Raw genomic sequence first — 20431 nt, 5'->3', positions numbered from 1 at the left:
ATCCCGCAATCATTTGAGAGACTCCATGGCAAAAGCCCCATGGCCTCTCCTTGGAGTTGAAGAATGTTACAGGACTCCTCTGTCTCCTTTTTGGTGGATGAAGAAACTCAGAAAGCCACACTTCTGCCAGAACTCTCCAAGATGCCCCCTTTGCTCCCCGTGACTCCATCACTGCCCAGGAAGCTGTCTTTTCTACCACAGCAGTTTGACATACAGTTAAAAGTCGTGTGGCAGAGAAAAAAGGCAAGAATTGGTTTCCAAGGGATGGCAAACAAGAGATACCAGAACCTTTGGCCCTACCAATATTAAAGCAACTCCATTAAGAGAGTTCTTGCACTTCCTGAGGATTGGCAGAAGCCTATCTCATGATGTATGTTGCTGGGGGTCTTTTTAGACTGGCAAAAGGAGCTGTTGAAGGTTGCTTGATCTGTGCTAAAGCCAACAGCCAAGTTACAAAGTAACTTGCTAGAGGAGGGAGGCCTTGGGCTGCATGGCCCTTCCAAAGATGCCAGGTGGATTTTCCGGAGATGCCCCAAGTGGCAAGGCTTAATATCTTCTGGTAATCGTATGTCAGCTAGCAAGGTGGCCAGAAGTATTTCCAACTACTTCAGTAATGACAGGATCTGTTCTTAAGGCATTTTTGGAACAAATCATTCCAAGATACAGCATTGTAGAAGCAATAGATTCAGATAGGGGAACTCATTTTGCAGGAAAGATCCTTCAAGGGGTTTTGGCTTCTTTAGGAACACAATGGAACCTCCATAGGCCCTGGCACCCCCAGAGCTCGGCTCGGGTAGAAAACAATGAAGAGAGAAATAAACACCTTTTGAAGCTGGTAATAGAAACCAAGATGCCATGGGTAGGGCTTTGGACATTGGCTTTGGTGAGAATGAGGGCCCAACCCAGAAGAGAGATTCAGTTATCTCCCTTTCAATCGTTGTTTGCAATTGCCCTGGTAAGTCTCCACCTAGTGGGGGGGTAGAGGCAAGTGATGCATTTTTAAAACCATCTGTGGCCAGGATCCTGCTTCTTGTGAAACCCCTTCAACAGGAAGCTCAGCTGGCGCAAGCCCGGCCTTTGGACTTTGCTGCTTTTAACATCCAACCAGGAGATTGAGTCCTAGTTAAGGAGTAGAAAGAAGCGCCAGTGCTGGTGAAATGGTGTGGCCCATTCCAAGTGTCACTGACGACAGAAACAGCCGTCAAGTAAGCTGAACACAGGTGAACCCGTCACTCTCGGGTCAAGGTCTCTGAAGCCTCAGAGATTTGCACATCTCAGCTGGAGGAGAAGGCCGGGAGGCCGTGACTGACACTCTGCAGGAGTGGGCCGGAGCAGTAGGCAGTGCTTCGACATCGGAAGAAGCCCCGCAGTCCTACCTTCAGACCGTCTGCTGAAATAGACTGTATAGGCATCCCTCCTCTAGAATCTCCACTCACTTGGAGGCTAATACTTGTGGCCATTTTGTTACGTTAAGTGGTTTCTGTGTCTTCAATTGGCATAGGTGCTGCAGAAGACAACGGGAAAATTAGACTAGCTAATTAGATGACACTATTAAAACATTTTCCTTACTAATTCTACTTTGATATGGTCAGCTGAGTTTAGGCCAGGAGTGGGAGAATCAATTTGCAGCCTTAGGAGAAGAAGTAGCAAAAGTTTTTAACCTTAGCAATTGCTGGCTCTGTGGAGGGCCAGGAGGATCTGAAGAGTGGCCATAGTTGGCTAGCCCAGCTGAACCTAAATGGTGGGTCAATGTGAGGGCCACAGTGGGATGGGATTTGGGGCCAAAGAAGGAAGTTCATGGCCACTTCATTCTTCTCCAACAGGCACTTATTGCCTAAATAGGATAGGGCGTGTCTTTGTAGGAAAAGGCAATTGTCAATTGACTTTCCCTCTGGGCTTGAACAACTGGGTTTGGACCCCCAATTGCCCTCCTTCCAATTGTTCCAAATATCAAGGCAAATGCAATCAAATACCTGTTCGGCTCACTAACAGTAGCTGCGTAAGGCGTTCTTATCACACTTACCAAAAATATTTGGAAGCCTGTAAAGCAATGGGGAGGGACAAGGGGTTTTTTTGACCACCTGTTTTTGAGCAGTCCCCACAAAAATTCCACAAGTAGAAGACATGTTGTTTGTGATTATCAGTGGGAATGGCCACACCGGATTGGAACTCAAAGCCTTTTAGTGAGTTCTGCTCCAAATCCAACCAAGCAGCTTGCAGATGTAAATGTAGGTGGGAACCCTGTGCGGGAGCTTGGAAATGCAAATGCTGGGACCCTTATGGTGGGGCAACTCTTGTTGGAGGACCGTTAGGCCCGGGAATCCTGCTGTATTTTGAGCCACCAATTGATGACCATGGGTAGGTTCCTTTGCTAATGGAACACGGGCTTTGAAAGGACAGTATTGGATTTGTGGCCAACATGCTTAGCTCAGGTTACCTCCAAACTGGTCAGGGATATGGTATATTTAGTAGACTGTTGTTCTTTTTGCTACTACAAGTTCTGGGAAATCGCTTAGGAATCAAAATCTGTGATGATTTAATTAGAGAAAAGCAGTCAGCTGATGCAGCCCTGGCTGGAGGGAGCACCCCAAAACGGGGAAATGATGAACGGCCAACAGAACAAGTTACCCAACACGATGGACCAGCCCCTTGGAAACCTAAGGAATTAATCCCAGATGCCTGGGAACCCATTTATCATTTGAAGGAGATAATTAGGTTACAAGCTGTCTCAGAAATAATTACCAACCAGCCAGCCACAGCGCTTGACCTTTTTGCTGAGCAACCCACTTAAATGAGGAAAGCGGTAATTCAACATTGGATGGTATTAGATTATCTGTTAGCAGAAGAAGGAGGAGTTTGTGGGAAATTAAATGACTCGAGCTGCTGTTTGCAAGCAGATGACAGCGGAAAAGTGGTCAAACAAATAACAAAGGAAATAACGTCAGCTCGTGGACCTGTCCAAATGTTGAAAGGATGGGGATGGGACATGTTTTCATGGTTAACTGGCCAGCTTGGGCTAAATGAATACGATTCCTCCTCTTATATGCTATAGCAACTCTCATCTTTTTACCATGTGTGACACCATGCTGGCTGCAGCTCTTTCAGCAGGTGCTCAAGGGGATGCCGCTAGCAGCCATGCCTACCTGATCCAGAAATGACTACAAAAGGACAAAAAAGAATGTCACTGCAAATAATAGCAAAACCCAAGAAGACTCCAGAAGAAAAAATTAAATCCATGGTAATTAAGGTTTGTAAAGACAAATACAGAGCAAATAAAAAGAGGAGGGATTAAAAGGAATGAGATGGATGAGTCTTTACAAAGAGACCGTGTGAATCGGCCTGTAGACAAGGCTAGGAAGTTATGGCTAGTGAAGTAACAGAAGAAACTAGGAGTTCTCTAGAACTGTTACTAATCATCAGAGACTGTTGATTAATCAAGGCCGTGTTAAATTCCTGAACCTAGAGCAAGGCAACAAAGACTTAAGAGCATTAGGAATGGGGTTCTTTTCTTTCTTCTCGATGCCAAGAGGGGGGTGCATATTAGAGGGGGGCGCATAGAGTAGGCAGTTCCGGAAGTCTGTATCTCCCGAATACCTCAGCCAGTGGGGAAAAGGAAGAGGGTGCTGTGGCCGGGAACTTGGCATCAAAAGGGGGCTGCATCCCGCAACCGTTTGACAGACGCCATGGGAAAAGCCCCATGGACTCTCCCTGTAGTCGAAGAATGTTGCAGGACTCCTCTGTCTCCTTTTCGGATATAAACCTCAGGCATCGTGGATTAATTTTCCCTAACGGCAGCGACCTGCCGCGTGGTCTCCGTGCTCCTCTCCAGCCCCCCGGGACGTGTAAAATAGTTCCCAGCGGCTCCCACCGCGCGTTGCAGACGGCTGCGCGGCCCCGGGGCTGCCCGCAGTGCTCCCCTGCCCCGCCAGGGCTGCCCGCGGGCTGCGGAGCCGCCTCGCCACCGGCGCGGCCAGGGCTGGGGCCCTTCTCGACAGCAGCCGAGGGGCTGCGGAGCGGGCGGCTGCCGGACGATCAGCTATTTTATGCCGCGCGGTGCTGCCGCCTCCATCTAGCTCTCCATCGCGCCGCCGCCCGCCGCCCGCCTGGCGCGCTCACGCTCGGCCGCGCTCGCCGCCCGCCCAGCCTCGCCGGAAGCTCTCCCGCCCGGGCTGTGCCCCGGCTCCGCCGGCAGCTCGGCAGGGCCCGGCCGCACGCGTGCTGCGTGGCTCGGAGCAGCCGCGTTGCGCCGCAGGCGACGGGGAAGGCGGGGCGGGCCGGCGCCATCGTGGTAGCGCGAGGAGAGGAGCGCCCGGGCGGGGCGGCGAGCGGCGCGGCGGTGAGCGCTTCTGCTTCCTGTCGCTCGGCGGCCGCCCACGGCAGGTGCCGTGTGAGCCCGCGGAGCGGCGGGGCCGGCCGGGCGGTGCGCGGCGAGGCTTTCGGCCAGCGGCGGCCACAGCGAGAGGCTGCTGGCACTGCCCGTGCCGGTGGAGAGAGCGGGGATCCGAGGCCGGCCTTCCCCGGGCGACGAGGGGAGGCCGCCTTTGCCGCGCTGCCCTCCGTGCAGCATGTGGCCGATTCCGGCGAACCCGGGGTCTCCGCAGCGGCGCGGGCGGGAGGGAAGTGGGGAGCGCGCTCGGTGCCGTGCCGGCCGCTCCCGGCCAGCGCTGCGCTGCGCCGAGGCGTTTTCCCGCCCGTCCTGGGAAGGACATAAGCGACACCGTAGTTGGAGCTTAGCTGTCAGGGGGTACAACTTCCCTCCATTGACGACCTCCTTTTCCCTCTGATTCAGCTACCTTGTGGTAGGTGCGATGGTGCTGAAGAAGGGTGGCGGCTTGGCACAGTTGCTGTCATAGGTGGTGCGAGAGCTCCACGCAAGGAGCTTTGAGTGGCATGTGTGAGGGTAGGAGGGTACGGCACCCATAGCTGAAGGCAAAAAAGGTCAGGGCATGTCATCAGCCGCAGTCGTGCTAAGTTGTTCATCTTTGCAAACTGCTTGCCGAGTTGTTCCTTTCTTAGGTAATGGGGTTTTGTATCAACCAGAACTGCAAATGGTCAGTATTTGCAGACAAGGTTACTTGGACTGTTGTTGAAGTGAGTGTAGCAGTTTCTATGGCATTCTGCAAAAAAAGTGACAGGTCTCCCTGTGTTCCCCAGTTCTTAACAAAGATGAAGTTAACAAACCCCTGAAAAGAGGTTTTGCAAAACTTCAGGGATATTTTCCTACTAGTACTGTAGAGACAACCATAGTCACCTTGTCTTTCCAAAAGTGAAGGTTCCCTATTTTTGTCCAAGAGCATCAAGTGCTTTTGATCAGCGTTTGTGTGCATGCATTAGCCTCGTTCTTGCTCTTCCTTGGAGAACTTTTACAATACTCACATGATCTGTGTAGGCTGCAGACTGCAGTGGTGAACTTCAAGGCTTCCAGCAGAAGGGAGATGCTATCCACATTTTGGATTCTCCTTAGTCTGAACCTTCAACGTCCAAGGCTTCACTTTTCAAGCAGTTGGAAGAGCTCCAAATTAAGACATGAACAGGTCTTAATTGACCTTGCCACCGCCTCAGTTAGTCAAGTAATGCTGTGCATTGGATTTGACTAGTGCAACATGTGCTTAAAATATGTAGAGTAACTCCTCGATTACCCTCTCAGAAGGGTTGGAATGGAGAACAAGGAGTTCCCAAGACAAATATTTGGTGTACGAGGAGTAGAATTTAGGAGTTGATTGCAGAGCACTGCATGCACAAATGTCTAAGGAGAATCCATCTTTTGATGTCCCATCTATGCTTGTTCTCATTTGAAATCCTGCACATTCTGCAGGCTGGTTTTGTTAGGCTTGGGGCTGGGGAAGGAGTGATGGTGGGGGAGGAGTGGGTGTTGGTTTTGGGTTATTTTTTTGTTTCCAGAATAGTGTACACAGAACTTGTGCCCAAAACCAGCAGTAGGAAACAATGCAGGTATAAAAGAAGGTCACAGAAATGTCAGATAATACGAATCTGAAAGCGCTTCAGTATTTTACTCAGGAGTTTCACTCTAACAAGGTGATTTTCCTTCACAGAAATGTAGTGGCAGGCTTATGCCATGCTAGAAGTGATGACCTTTCTCTGCCCCAAATTGAGCAGCAAAAGGTTTTGGCTCTTAATTTGAACCCCTGAGCCAGCTGTGTTTCAGGCTGCAGAAGCTGCAGCTGTTGTGGCAGACGCGGGGTGCAGCCCTGCCTGCCAGTTCCGAGCTGGCCTGCGCTGGTGGCAGCCGTCAGCGCCCGGGGTCCCCTGTGCCACCCATGCCAGGGCTCTGCCTGCCTGCCTCGCAGCCCTGGTAGCCTCAGGGAAACATCGCACTACTCCATCTGCTTTAAAAACAAACAAGCAAACAAAAAGCTCCCTGTAAATATATGTAGAAGTCTTGAAACTAATTCTCAGCGCTTGCTCAGAGTTTGTTGATGGAGCAAATGGATTTTGGATAAACTGCTATTGCTAGTACTACTTAGGTTCCTAAACTTCAGAAGGGAGGCTATGGTGGTCACGTACCCCTGAGGAATGTTGGGAACAGTAAGACAGCTCAGTCATTTCAAGGTGGCCAGAAAATGGGTGTGGCAGTGGAGTGGACACTCTGTGAGTAGGTAGCCTTAAGTCATGTAACGACATGCACTTCAGTGGGAATTTTGCATCAACACCAAGAGATTGTGTCATGATGTGTTGCGTAACAACAAATTGGGCCAAAATTCTGCTGATTTTGACCAAGGTGGATGGGCCACCTTCACTTAAGCTGGCAAAGGGACATAAGTCAATGATGTTTGAAAAACAGCCATGAAACATAGCCCCTTTAGTTTGTTGCTCTGTTGCAAGTCTGCAAAGCTCTGTTGACAGGTCATTGGAAGTAGCTGTTGGAATCTAAGTGCAGTTGGACGCTTTGTCAGTCAGCATCAGCAGGAGGCTTAACGGTTTAGGTTGAGAGGTGGTGCATGGTTTTTTTTCAGAGGAATGGCCCAGTGAAGAGCAGTGTTCACTGCCATGACTACCGTTGTAGCCTTCAAGAGCAATGGTTCATTCAGAGAGAACTTCCTTGGTTCTGCTGGTTTGGTTTCGCAGCTGGAGCAAAGGTACAGCACTGGAAGCAATTCCTAGGGCAGAAGCGGGAGATATCCGAAGCTCTGGACTTCGTTGCCTAAGTGAGCGTAGTCTAATTGGAAGAGTGGTGAGCATCAGTGATATCAGATTTTTTACAAGTTCTTAATTCTGTCAAAACAAGAAAGAAGGAGAGTGATGAAGATGAAATCCTTTCCTCTTCAATCTGCCTACGCAACAACTTCAGCTGTAGTTGTAATGTGTATTCACCTATTTTGAATTGCCCAAAACCAGGCCTAGAGATGCTTCAGAGTCAGAGAAGCGGGTATTTGCTTTATTCGGCGCTGGGTGCATGGGGGATCACTCCTCCTAACACACACACACAGAGCACTCCATACAGTCCAGCATTATGTGTAAAATTTATGAACATTCATCACAATTCTTGGGATAGGAGTGGTTCTAGAAATTACTTCTCGGAAGTCATTAATATCATTAGCATACGTGCCATGCATGCGCTGTGTACGCTGATGGGCGCACTGAGGAAGGCTCCTCTTCTTCCTCGAGGGTCTTTCTGATGAAGATCAGTAGTCTTTGTCACAATGCACTTTTTACCTTTCTTTCTGGAGCATGCGCAGTTCTTCGGTGGCTGATGCAGCGATCTCTGTGCCGGTTTTCAAAAGATCCTGTTCCTCTTATCTTGACAAGATTAAGGCGAATCCTGCTGCTTAGGTTTTGTGATTAACATTTGCTGTCTCTTAGTAGTTCACTCGTGTTTACATGAGTTAACTATGGATCAACCCCCTTCTCAATTTTAGCACTGAAAGGATATTAGAGTCATTTAAAGAGATGTCTCCTATGGAGTACTATAAAACTGCCATAATGGTAAGACGTTTTCATACAGTAGTTTTAGCACAGAAGTAATATATGTACAATCTTGGATGTTTCATCCTGCTGGCTCGGGAGCCAGTATTGAGCTTTTCTCCTTTAAATCCAGTCTTAGAGCTCTGCAAGGATCACTGCAGCATGACGTTGTGACAAGGGGATGCTGATTCATGCATAAACCTTTGACGCTTTCCTTCTATCTTCAAGCAGCTTTGAAAACCAGTGATTATCTGGCATGTTGCGACTTGAGAGTCATGGTAAAGGTTTCACCAAACACTTTGTAATATCAGGCTACAGCTTTCATTCCTAAGGAAAGAGCATTGAGCAGATTGCTGGCAAAATGCTGAAAGAATGAGCCAAAACCAAAATCCTTTAATGGGAAAGATGGAAAAAATTTAGATGTGTTTATTTGAACTAAAAATAATGTGGACCAAGCCTAAATGTATTTCACACTAAATTCTTAGAACTGATTTTAAGGGAAGAAGTGAGAAAGATGAATTCCCAAGCGGAATTTTCAGCAGCATAATATTGAGCATTTATTAGTAGAACAAAGGCATATCACAGTGCAGGAGCACTTAGCAATATTGCTAGAGGCGTGGCTCCATTCATTTTACTGTGAACTTTAGTACTTCTTTAAACATAGTCCTTAAGCCCAGAAAGTCATTTACACTTCACTCAACTTTCCCCCCTCCATCTCTGCCCCCTTGCGCCAGCACACGCCAGCACACTGCCACCTCGGTCCTCTGAGTAGCTCCAGAATTGAAGGCAGGCACCCCCCTCCGGTGCCTCCTCAGTCTCCAACCTAATTTGTAGTTGATGGGTTCTTTGGGAGGTGTGAGTTTTGATGAGATAACAGACTTCCTGGGATGCATGCGGTTTATCTTCTTTGTTTCTTGAAGATGTCTTGGTTTCCACCTCTGTAATTTCTCAACTTAAAGGACATTTATTATCATGTGTTTCTTCCTACGTTTCCCAACATGTTACCACTCATTCGAAGTTACAATTTACTCTAGTCTTGTTTTTACTTACCTATATTTTACCTTAACACTATTTCTACATAGTACATTCTCACTTCTAAATGTTAAAGTGATAGATGCGAAAGACAAAATTTATCGTTCACTCATTTATCACAGGAGGAATGTGTTAGCTGCTTGTGTTGCAGTTCACTTGTAATTGTGGTCTATTACCGCAGGCCTGGGCCCTAGGGTGTATCACTGTGTCCCGCAGCCATAGGGAGGAGGAGGAGAGGAGATCCAGCAGGCAGGAATTGTGCACCAAGATTTATTCATTTAATTATTTCACAAACTCTTTTACAGACTTTTTTCTTCATAGTCTAATTGGACAAAGGATCAGCCCCCCCCCTTGGGGTGATTGGCTAAAATCCTAAACCATCCATTGTCAAAATATTTTTCTACTAGACCATAAACCAGACTTTTCAAGGTTGCAGGTGGCTTGGTTGTTTACATACTCTGCTACCTCTTCTGTGAGAGAGAAAAGTCTCTCACAGACTTAGAAAATAGCAAGAAAATCCTCGCTAGCAGCATTTTGGTATCTACAATTCCCCCTTTTTGTTTGATAAGATAACAACTCCACTATTAATCCTAAATAGAAATTTACATCAGTTATTAATTCTAAATATGTCCTTAAGGCTTTAACGATCTGACTCCATAACAAGAAATTTAAAGTTCAGTCTCTGCTTGTGGAAGGACCATCCCAGTCTCTGCTTGTAGAAGGACCATCTGCCTGATGGTCAACATCTTGGTCATCATCAGAAGAGTCTGATGGCTGATGATCTACATTCTGGTGGCCACTTGGATGGTTGGTGTTCTGGTCATCATTTGGAGGTTGCCTGTTCTGCCTCTGGTGCCGTAGGGCAGGGCGAACACATTTTGCAGCTAGCCACCGTACCCCAGTATCTGTAGAAACGCAAGCATAGCCACGACCCCAAACCATAAGTTCCCGCAGGCCTTCCCACTGGTTAGTGAGTAAATTCCACACCCAGACTTTTGCCCAGGGCAGTTGTCTCTTGCCTGCAGATTGCAATGAGAGAAAGTGATTCAGAAGAACAGGATTCTTTGAATTTTGTGGTACCGTAAGGTGATTAATTGTATACGAGCTTTTGCTAGTCGGCTTCAGTAACCAAATTCAAAGGTTCCTGTGAGAATCGTTGAAAAGCCATGATAACAGCCCTTAATTCAACTAACTAAGCAGAGTCTGACTCGGATTGGTGTGTTAATCAACCACTGCAAAGGCAGTGTAGGATACTGTGCACCTTTGCGCACAGTGACCCCTGCTAAAAATTTGTCCCGATCCGTATGCCCCAGGCTGCCAACACATCCCGTCCCCAAAGGTTAAGGGAAGTGGTAGTAACATAAGGCCTAATTGTAGCTGTGTGCCCCTCTGAGTCCTTCACCGTCACAGGCCGTTCGCTTCAATAGCTCTGTGTGGTTCATCCTCATCCTGTGATGGCCGATCCCACTGGGGGTAAAGGCCATGAGGGAGGCCACGCAGAGAAGGAGATGATAGTTACATCAGCACCAGTATCAATCAAACCTTGAAGCTGAGTCCAGGGCGGACGGGCGTTCGGCAGGATCAGGGTACACGTCATCTGTGGCCTTTGGTCAGAGATGTCTGCAGTCCAGAAGGCCTGCAGAAGTCCTGTAGATCCACTGCTGTTATCTTTGTGAGTTTGTTGTTCTATCCTGGGGACACAAGACTTAAAAGGCACTAATTTAGCAAGGCAGGTCTTTTCAGGAATAGTTACAGGGGGTTTTCAAATTCCCTATAAAACTGAGGACAAGGCTCCGAGGAGCGGATTCCCATCAATCCGACCTCATCCTCATCCTATCGCATTAAACCTGTTAGAAGCCAGACCTGAACAGCCCCTCTCTTCCTTTGTCTCTGAGCTAACGTGAGCCGACATCAACGGCTCCTGCCGTGTTTCCCTCTGCAAAGAAGCCAGCTAGCTAGCCCAGCAAGCTCTTTTCCTGATCCCGAAGTCGCTTCAGCGACGCGTGGAGGTAACGCAGCTGGACTGTCTCTGACCAGGGGCACGCCAGAGTCAGTGCCTCGAGCACCAAACGCTGCGTTATTGGACATTGAAGGTTCAGGCTAAGGAGAATCCAAAACGTGGACAGCATCTCCCTTCTGCTGGAAGCCTTGAAGTTCACCACTGCAGTCTGCAGCCTACACAGATCATGTGAGTATTGTAAAAGTTCTCCAAGGAAGAGCAAGAACGAGGCTAATGCATGCACACAAACGCTGATCAAAAGCACTTGATGCTCTTGGACAAAAATAGGGAACCTTCACTTTTGGAAAGACAAGGTGACTATGGTTGTCTCTACAGTACTAGTAGGAAAATATCCCTGAAGTTTTGCAAAACCTCTTTTCAGGGGTTTGTTAACTTCATCTTTGTTAAGAACTGGGGAACACAGGGAGACCTGTCACTTTTTTTGCAGAATGCCATAGAAACTGCTACACTCACTTCAACAACAGTCCAAGTAACCTTCTCTGCAAATACTGACCATTTGCAGTTCTGGTTGATACAAGCCCCCATTACCTAAGAAAGGAACAACTCGGCAAGCAGTTTGCATAGATGAACAACTTAGCACGACTGCGGCTGATGACATGCCCTGACCTTTTTTGCCTTCAGCTATGGGTGCCGTACCCTCCTACCCTCACACATGCCACTCAAAGATCCACCTGTGACAGCAACTGTGCCAAGCCGCCACCCTTCTTCAGCACCATCGCACCTACCACAAGGTAGCTGAATCAGAGGGAAAAGGAGGTCGCCAATGGAGGTGTTATAAACATATATTATATTGGCTTCTCGCAAAGTATAAAGTAGATATTATATAATGTTAGAAATGCTTTTTGCTGTGTGGATGTAGTTTTCTCTCTTTTTAGCAAGAATGTTAACAAGTGTGAGCACGTAAGATAACCTCCAAACGAACAGAGGATGAGGCCCGAAAAGCTGCTAATCAACACTTTGTCTAGGGAGCAAAAGGGCCCAAATGCTACTCCGCCCGGAGAACAGGCGGCCAGGAGAGTCCAAGAGCCGTTATCACCACTCTGCCCGGAGAGACGAAGAGGCCCAAAGCTGCAATCAGCCCTGACTGTCTGGAGAATTAAGAAATCCACCCTACCATCGACTCTTGCCTAGCGGGCCCAACCCCAAGAATCAAGAGAAATAAAACCACAAGGCAGAAGACTACGCATGCTCTAAAAAGGCGGAACCAAGGAATGGCCATGCAGAACAGCTCCAGGAAAAGTTTTAATATGAATAAAGAACAGACAGTAAAAATGGTATAAAAAGGACTCACCTCTGGCATCAGGTGTGCTCTTGGCAGAGCACCAAGGCACCCGGCCATTACCCCGTTGCTTTATTTGATGTGTCTCTTATTGTCTTTATATTAAACCCTTTAAATTCTCACAGGAGAGTGAACCTCGTTTTTCACAATTAAGGGCTCGTCCCGGAGCTACACCTCGCCTCTGAAAAGCGTGGGAGGATTCAAGAAGCAAGGGTAAGGCGCCTCCCGCCCAAGTTGGCAGGACCTTTGCTTAGCATCCTCTGGCGTGATTTGGTGGCAGCAGGGCAACACCCGGAGGACAAGAAAGACACAAAAATAAAGCAAATGAAAGAGAGCGCTCTCGACAAAAATCCCACAGACACTGGAAAAGAAACAGGACTGGGAAGTATTGTCCAAAGAAAAAGGGGGTGGTTACGGGAGATGAGCGTGTGTGAATGAGACGTGGGCTGGTTGCCCCCAGATCTGCGAAGCGAGTGTGGCAGTCTCTGAGTGCTGCCGTTCCGTCTTGTTCACGAGAACAGCGGCCAGCGAGGAGACAAAGCGAGAGATAAGCGGAGTGAAAGAATCTCCGGGGGTGACTGGGACGGGGTCCCAGAGAAGGGGTTGCAAAGTGGGAGCTACCCCCCCATATGCTGGGTTGAGGAAAACCCCAAGAGCACCCAGGGCCTAAAAGTACCCCAAGAGAGGTTGGGGTTTGGATGCTAGCAATGCTGGGTTGAGGGAAATCCAAGAGCACCCAGAATCCTGAGGATTATATCATACCCATGGGTGGATACTAACAAGTGACTTGAAAGAGGTACCTTATTATTCTGTTGTGAGTAGGAATGAGTGAGTGAACAAATATTAAAAAAGAGTGAATGTGTGAATGAAAAACTGTGTAATTCGAAGTTAACTTTGTTTTTGGGGAAGGTGGGCTCTAATAAATTTTTTGGTGTTTTTTGTACTGTGAAAGGGTGGGTAGTATTTTACAGCAGTGAAGATTGGTGTTTTAAAGGAATGAATTAGTATTTCAAAGGGGGGGATAAATTGGTATTTTGAGTAATAGAGAACTCCTGGAAAAATGGGACAACAACCTAGTAAATTAAGTTCAAATTATAAAAGGGTGCCAGAGGATATACCCCGAGACAGTCCCCTCGGGGTCAAACTCGCAAACTGGGAAACTGATCCTTCTACAAAAGGAAAAGAGAAAGTAAAAATGATTCAATTCTGCATGAAAGAGTGGGTAAAAAAGGAAATCAGATCTGATCATGTGTACTGGCCAAAATACGGGTCTGATGAGGCATGGATTTGCCAGGCTCTAAATGTATTTGTAAATTCAAAAGAGCCATCTCACCCTGAGGAGAGAGAATATGCTTCTTGCTGGACAGGAATTACAAAACCTCTGGGAACCAAAGTCTTCAAAATATCAGAAACCGCAGAGGAAAAGCAAACAGAAGAGAAAAAAGGCTGAGACCCCTTAGAAGTATTGCCTCCGCCGCCAGCACCAGAAGCTGCCCTCCTCCCCCTGGCTCCGGGGCTTCCCCCGCCAGCCCCCCCTCCGCCCGCACCGGGGGCCTTTCCCCCGGCAGCCCTCCCGCCCCAATGGAGCTGGGGGGGAGCCCTGCCCCCGCCCATGCCGGGGATCCCACCCTTCCCATATATCTCGGGAATCCCAGCACCCTCAATTGCATCAAGGGAAAGGTCACACGTCCCGGCTTCAGCCCCTACCTCTCCTGCCTTGAGAAACCCGGCTTTAGCCCCGGTGCCCGCCTCCTGTGCTCCGGAATATCTGGCTTCACTGCCATACCCCACCCCCACCCTCTGCACCACAGAATATTCAGCTTCAGCGCCAGACTTTGAATCTGCCCCTCCTCCCCAGGGGAGTTCGGTGCTTTCTTCCCAAATCAACCCTCTTCTTAACGAAGGAGCACCATACCAGAATACAGGAGGTGCCATTAAGGCTCCGAGGCAGCCCAACAAGCCCTCCATTGCTAAACAAACAGAGGGAAGCCGAGAAATTCATTTCTTTCCGTTAAGAGAAGTACCTAGGGGAGGAGGGGGAAGCGGCTTTGTGAGTGCTCCTCTAACCTCTACAGAGGTTAGGAATTTCAAAAAAGAAATTAAAGGATTATTAGAAGACCCCATAGGTACAGCTGAAATGTTGGACCAGTTCTTAGGTCCCAACATTTTCACTTGGGAAGAAATGCAATCAATAATGAAAATAATATTCTCCCAAGAAGAAAGAGAAATGATTAGAATTGCTGGAATAAAAATTTGGGGAAAAGAAAACCAACAAGGTCCACCCAGGGATCAGAAAATGCCCATTACACCTCCTAACTGGAACCAAAATGATGAAGCTGGGAGGGGACATATGAATGATTATTGTAATTTGATAATCAAGGGAATAAAAGAGGGGGCACTCTGAGGACAAAATGTCAGAAAGGCCTTTGAGGGGCAGCAAGGGAAGGAAGAAACCCCGACTGAGTGGCTGGAGAGGCTCCGAAAGAATATGAAACAATATTCTGGGAGAGACCCGGAGTCCCTAGCAGGGCAAGCCCTGCTAAGAGTTAACTTTGTCACTCATGCCTGGCCAGATATTAGAAAAAAATTGGAAAAAATAGAAGATTGGTATGAGAAACCATTACAAGACCTAGTAAGGGAAGCTCAAAAGATATATATGTCCGGAGGGATGAAGAAAAAGCCAAAGTGGGAGCAAAGATCATGATAGCCACTATGCGAGAGAGTACCTTCCAAAAAAAATCTAAAGCCCTCAGGTAACACTCCTAAACATTCCAGATTCAGAAATGGTGGAAAAGAGAAAAATAAAACCTCAGCACAATCAAGATTCCAAGAACAACCCAGGGATGCCTGTTTCTATTGCAAGGAAGAAGGGCATTATCAAAGAGAATGCCCCCACCTGAGGAGGGATCTGAAAAGATTTCAAGAGACACGCACAGAAGAAAAATAGGGAAATCATGGGCTCTATTTTTGGGGGGATAAATACCATCTGGAGCCTTTGATAACTTTAAAAGTAGGCCCCGAAGAGGAAGTATTGGAATTTATAGTTGACACTGGGGCAGAAAAGACTTGTGTGATGAATATTCCAAAAGGGAGTAATGATATGGTAAAAGTAACAGGAGCAAAGGGGGAAGGATTTAAGGTCTCTGTCATTAAAGATGTGGTTATTGAAGGGGAAACAAAAATAGGGATAGGGGATGCTTTGTTAGCTCCTGAGGCTGGCAGCAATTTATTGGGAAGGGATTTACAAATCCAACTGGGGATTGGAGTCATACCAGAAGAAGGGAAAATGACGGCCAAAGTGTTTAAACTTAGCCAAGAAGATGAAAGCAAAATTAACAGAGAGGTTTGGGCTAGGGAAGGGAATAGGGGTGGACTAGATCTTGACCCCATAAGGGTCACAATTGAAAAAGAAGAAGGTCCCATTTGTGTACATCAGTACCCTATATCTTTAGAAGGGAGAAAAGGCTTAAAACCAGTGATAGAAGAATTAATAAAGGATGGGACACTAGAACCTTGTAAATCCCCTCATAATAGCCCTATTCTCCCAGTAAAGAAATCTGATGGAAATTATAAATTAGTGCAAGATTTAAGAGAAGTAAACAAAAGAACACGGGCCTGCTACCCTATGGTTCCTAATCCCTGCACTCTTTTAAGCAAAATTCCACCTCAACATCAGTGGTTTAGTGTGGTAGATCTTAAAAATGCCTTTTGGGCCTGCCCACTGGCAGAGGAAAGCCGAAATATTTTTGCCTTTGAATGGGAAGATCCAAACACAGGGAAAAAGAACCAGTTGAGGTGGACTAAACTGCCACAGGGCTATTGTGAGGCCCCAAATTTATTTGGGCAAGCCTTGGGAGAAATACTACAAACCTTCCCCACTCCCCCAGGAATACAATTTATCCAATATGGAGATGACCTTCTAATATCAGGAGAAGATGAAATGAAAGTTAAAGGAGCTACCATAAAGCTTCTAAATTTTCTTGGGGAAAAGGGACTAAAGGCATCAAAAAGGAAATTACAGTTTGTGGAATCAGAAGTAAAATATCTCGGCCACCTGATAAGCAAAGGTAGCTGACAACTAAGTCCTGAAACAATTACAGGGATTTTATCCCTCCCTCCTCCCTCTTCAAAAAAGGAGGTTAGGAGACTGCTGGGGCTACTGGGATATTGCAGATTATGGATTGGAAGATATACACAAGCAGTAAAATTTTTATATGAAAAATTAACAGGGGGAGACAATATACAATGGACCAAAGATGATGATGATAATAAATTAGAAAAACTGAAGTTGAAACTAGCCTCGGTACCAGCCCTAAGCTTACCCTCACTAGAAAAACCCTTTCATTTATATGTGAATGCAGAAAATGGAGTAGCTCATGGTGTATTAGTCCAGGAATGGGGAGGGGTGAGAAGACCAATAGCTTATTTAGCTAAACTATTGGACCCAGTAAGCCGTGGCTGGCCAGTATGCATTCAAGCCATAGCAGCTACCGCTATTTTGGTGGAGGAGAGCCGTAAGCTCACCTTTGGAAGTAAACTGATTGTATACACACCCCATGTGGTCCGAAATGTGCTAAATCAAAAAGCTGAAAAATGGTTAACAGACTCCAGGCTATTAAAATATGAAGCAATTCTGATTGACAGTAATGATCTAACTATAGAAGCAAGCAAAAGCCTCAATCCGGCCCAATTCCTGTATGGAGAACCAAAAGATGACCTGGCACATGATTGCTTAGAAATTACTCAATACCAAACAAAAGTTCGAGAAGATCTAGCTGAACAAGCCCTCTTAGAAGAGGAAAGAATATATGTGGATGGTTCATCCAGATGCTTGCAAGGAAAAAGAATGTCAAGATATGCCTTAGTCGATGGGATAAATATGCAGGCCATCGAAAAAGGAAAACTACCTTCAAATTGGTCGGCGCAGTCTTGTGAATTATACGCTCTAAAGAGAGCACTGGAGCATTTAGCACACAAAAAGGGGACCGTCTATACTGATTCAAAGTACATACCTTTGGAAAGATCTGGGAAGAAAGGGGTTTACTAAATTCAAAGGGGAAAGAACTGATACATGAAGGCCTGATTTCAGAAGTGTTGGAAGCATTAAAATTGCCTGAAGAAATAGCCGTAGTGCATATCAAAGGACACCAAGAAGGGATGACCCCGGAAATAAGAGGGAATAACCTAGCAGACCAAGAAGCCAAAGATGCAGCAGAAAATGGGACTGAACCAATTCTGTTAATCCTGACCCCAGAAAGGGGAGAATTGGAAATCCCCAAATTTAGTAAAGAAGAAGAAAAAGAATTATTTAAGATAGGGGGAGAACAAGATCAATCTGGAAAACGGAAACTTCCTGATGGGAGACAGTTACTTAATAAGCCACTCACTAAGAGAATATTAGAAGATATGCATCAAAAAACTCATTGGGGTACTCAAGCTAGCTTGTGTGATCATTTTCTAAAAAATTATGGGTGTATTGGAATCTTTGGGGTAGCAAAACAAATAACTGGGAACTGTAGAACTTGCCAAAGAGTGACTAGGAAAATAATGAGAAAAACAACATTAGGAGGCCGTGAGTTAGCTCTGCGACCATTCCAAAGTATCCAAGTAGATTTCACTAAACTTCCTCAAGTACAGAGATGGAAGTTCCTATTAGTAATAGCAGACCACCTAACTTGTTGGGTAGAAGCAGTTCCTGCTACTAGAGCTACAGCTAACATAGTATGCAAAACCCTTCTGGAACAAATTATTCCCAGATATGGAATGGTTAATAAAATAAACTCAGGTAGAAGAACACATTTTACATCCAAAGTCTTACAACAAATAACTCAAGCCTTGGGAATAAAATGGGAATTACATACCCCCTGGCACCCACAAAAGTTCAGGCCAAGTAGAAAGAGTGAACCAGACTTTGAAAAAAACTTTAACAAAATTAATGATTGAAACTCAAATGTCATGGGTAAAATGCTTACCTTTGGCTCTGTTGAGAGGCCGAACACAGCCCAGGTCAGACCTGGGAGTGTCTCCTTATGAGATGATGTTCGGATTACCCTTCCTTACTGCTCAACATGAAACAGCCACTTATGAAGTAGGAGAAGTAAGTGTCAAAAAATATGTCACCGCAATTGCCAGAACACTTGAAAATTTGCGGCTGAAAGGAATGATCCCTCAAACCACAGCTTTGGAGTTCAAAATTCATAATATCCATTCAGGGGAATGGGTACTAGTAAAAACATGGAAAGAACAATCTTTGACTCCACAATGGGAGGGTCCTTTTCAGGTACTGCTGATGACTGAGGCCGCAATCCAGACCAAGGAACGAGGGTAGATCCATGCCAGCAGAATCAAAGGACCTGTAAAAGAACCTGAAGAGTGGACTGTAATATCCAAACCAGGTGATACCAAATTGATTCTTAAACGGAGACCAGGTGGCAATGAGCTAGAACAATCTAAATAATCCAAGGGATATGCAAAGAATCACACCTAACTGAGAAGTAAAAGCCAAATTTATATCAGTGGCCCCTGGACAAATTCTGGGACATCGTGGAGAAGAATATTCTCACTTCAAACAGGAAGGGTTGGGACTGGATCAAACAGGGAACTCTCATGTCCTGATTCTAGCCTGTGATTTGTATTAAGAAGGGGGAGAATCACAACTTCCATCAGTGCCACATCATATACCCTGTTTGAATCATTCTAACACGGGGCATGCCAACCACGTCAAATATAAGTAATTAATCTAGAGGGAAATTGGCATTTCACACCGTCGACACCCTAGTTGTAAAGGGTGTCAAGCACAAAATCGACCCCCTATCCAGACAAAATCATAAGCAACAAAAGCAATAACTTTGCTCTGCAGATGGGAATTACTAGTGCCTGTTGAATGGGAAACACCTAAGATACGATAAGATACTACAGTTAAAAAGGTGCCAAAAGAAATTTGCCTAAAAGCTACAAAGGAAGTGACAAGGAAATAGAGGGCAAGACCGGGTCGGCCACTGTACTCGCCACCGAGAAGATCCAATACACCTGCTATGGGTTGCAACCTCATAGGCAAGGGAGGTGGGAGTATAAGCCATGCCGGACCTCTGTTATTCCTTCTTTTGTCACTTCTCCTGGTCCCTTTTGGGACACCGGCAAGACCATGTTACAAATGCTATCGAAAGCTCTACATGGAAAGACACCGGGGCTTCTTTCTTATTACTCATACCCATACCAACAGTCACTGTTATGACTCATCCAAATTAGGTATTTGCATGCATAAAGGAGAAAAATATTGGATTACAGAAAATTTAGGAACAAGTGGAAACAGACTAAGAAGCAATTGTCCAAAAGGAGAAAAATAGATTTGCTCCACAGCTGCCACCAGGGGAACAGTCCAAGATTTGGTAAAAGAGCAAGTGGTAAGTAAAGATACAAAGCCAGCACAGCAACCTCGCCCTATATTCACCTCACCACGCCAGGACCTGTATGCAAAGCTCAAACAACAAAGAGGAAAAAACCCCAAGGTTAGGAAAAAACCTGTTTGTGGAATTGGGGGAGAGGATAGGTAAAGAACTTAACATAACCAACTGTTGGGTCTGTGGAGGAGCTTTAATGACAGAAGAATGGCCACGGAAAGGTAGCAGCGTAGGCCCGGTAGAACTCCTTAAATGGAACCGGACAAATATAAGAGGGGGGAACCGACCTGAGGGGTGGATTTTAAGTTCAACAGTGATAGGGGAAGAATGCCTCTGGCGAACTGGGATAAACTTTCTTAATGAAGTAGGAAACACTCCCTGTAAAAGCTATAAAGTGAGTAACAAAACTTCAAGGTGGTGGGTCCCAGAAAAACCAACTTGGTATTGAGCCCAGAAAAAAGGAAAAGACTGTGTATATGATCATGAAGTTGGACTCTTTCCGTGTAATGACACGAGGAAAAATCCTTATTTTGGAATCCCAGAAATAGCCAAATTTGGGGAGAATATAAATCAACAAGAAGGTGATTATTGGAAAGCACCAGATGGCTTCTTTTGGATATGTGGGAAAAGGGCATCCCCAAGACTCCCTTCACATTGGAAAGGGAGTTGTACACTAAGAATCATTCAACCAGGGTTTTTCCTTTTCCCAGAACCAGTGGGAGATCAATTAGGTATACCTCTCTATGAAGACTTCAAAAGAAAGAAAAGAGATTTAAT

The sequence above is a fragment of the Aphelocoma coerulescens genome, unplaced genomic scaffold (genome assembly GCF_041296385.1).
Source record: "Aphelocoma coerulescens isolate FSJ_1873_10779 unplaced genomic scaffold, UR_Acoe_1.0 HiC_scaffold_114, whole genome shotgun sequence".
Taxonomy (NCBI): Eukaryota; Metazoa; Chordata; class Aves; order Passeriformes; family Corvidae; genus Aphelocoma; species Aphelocoma coerulescens.
Note: the sequence above shows the minus strand (reverse complement) of the source record.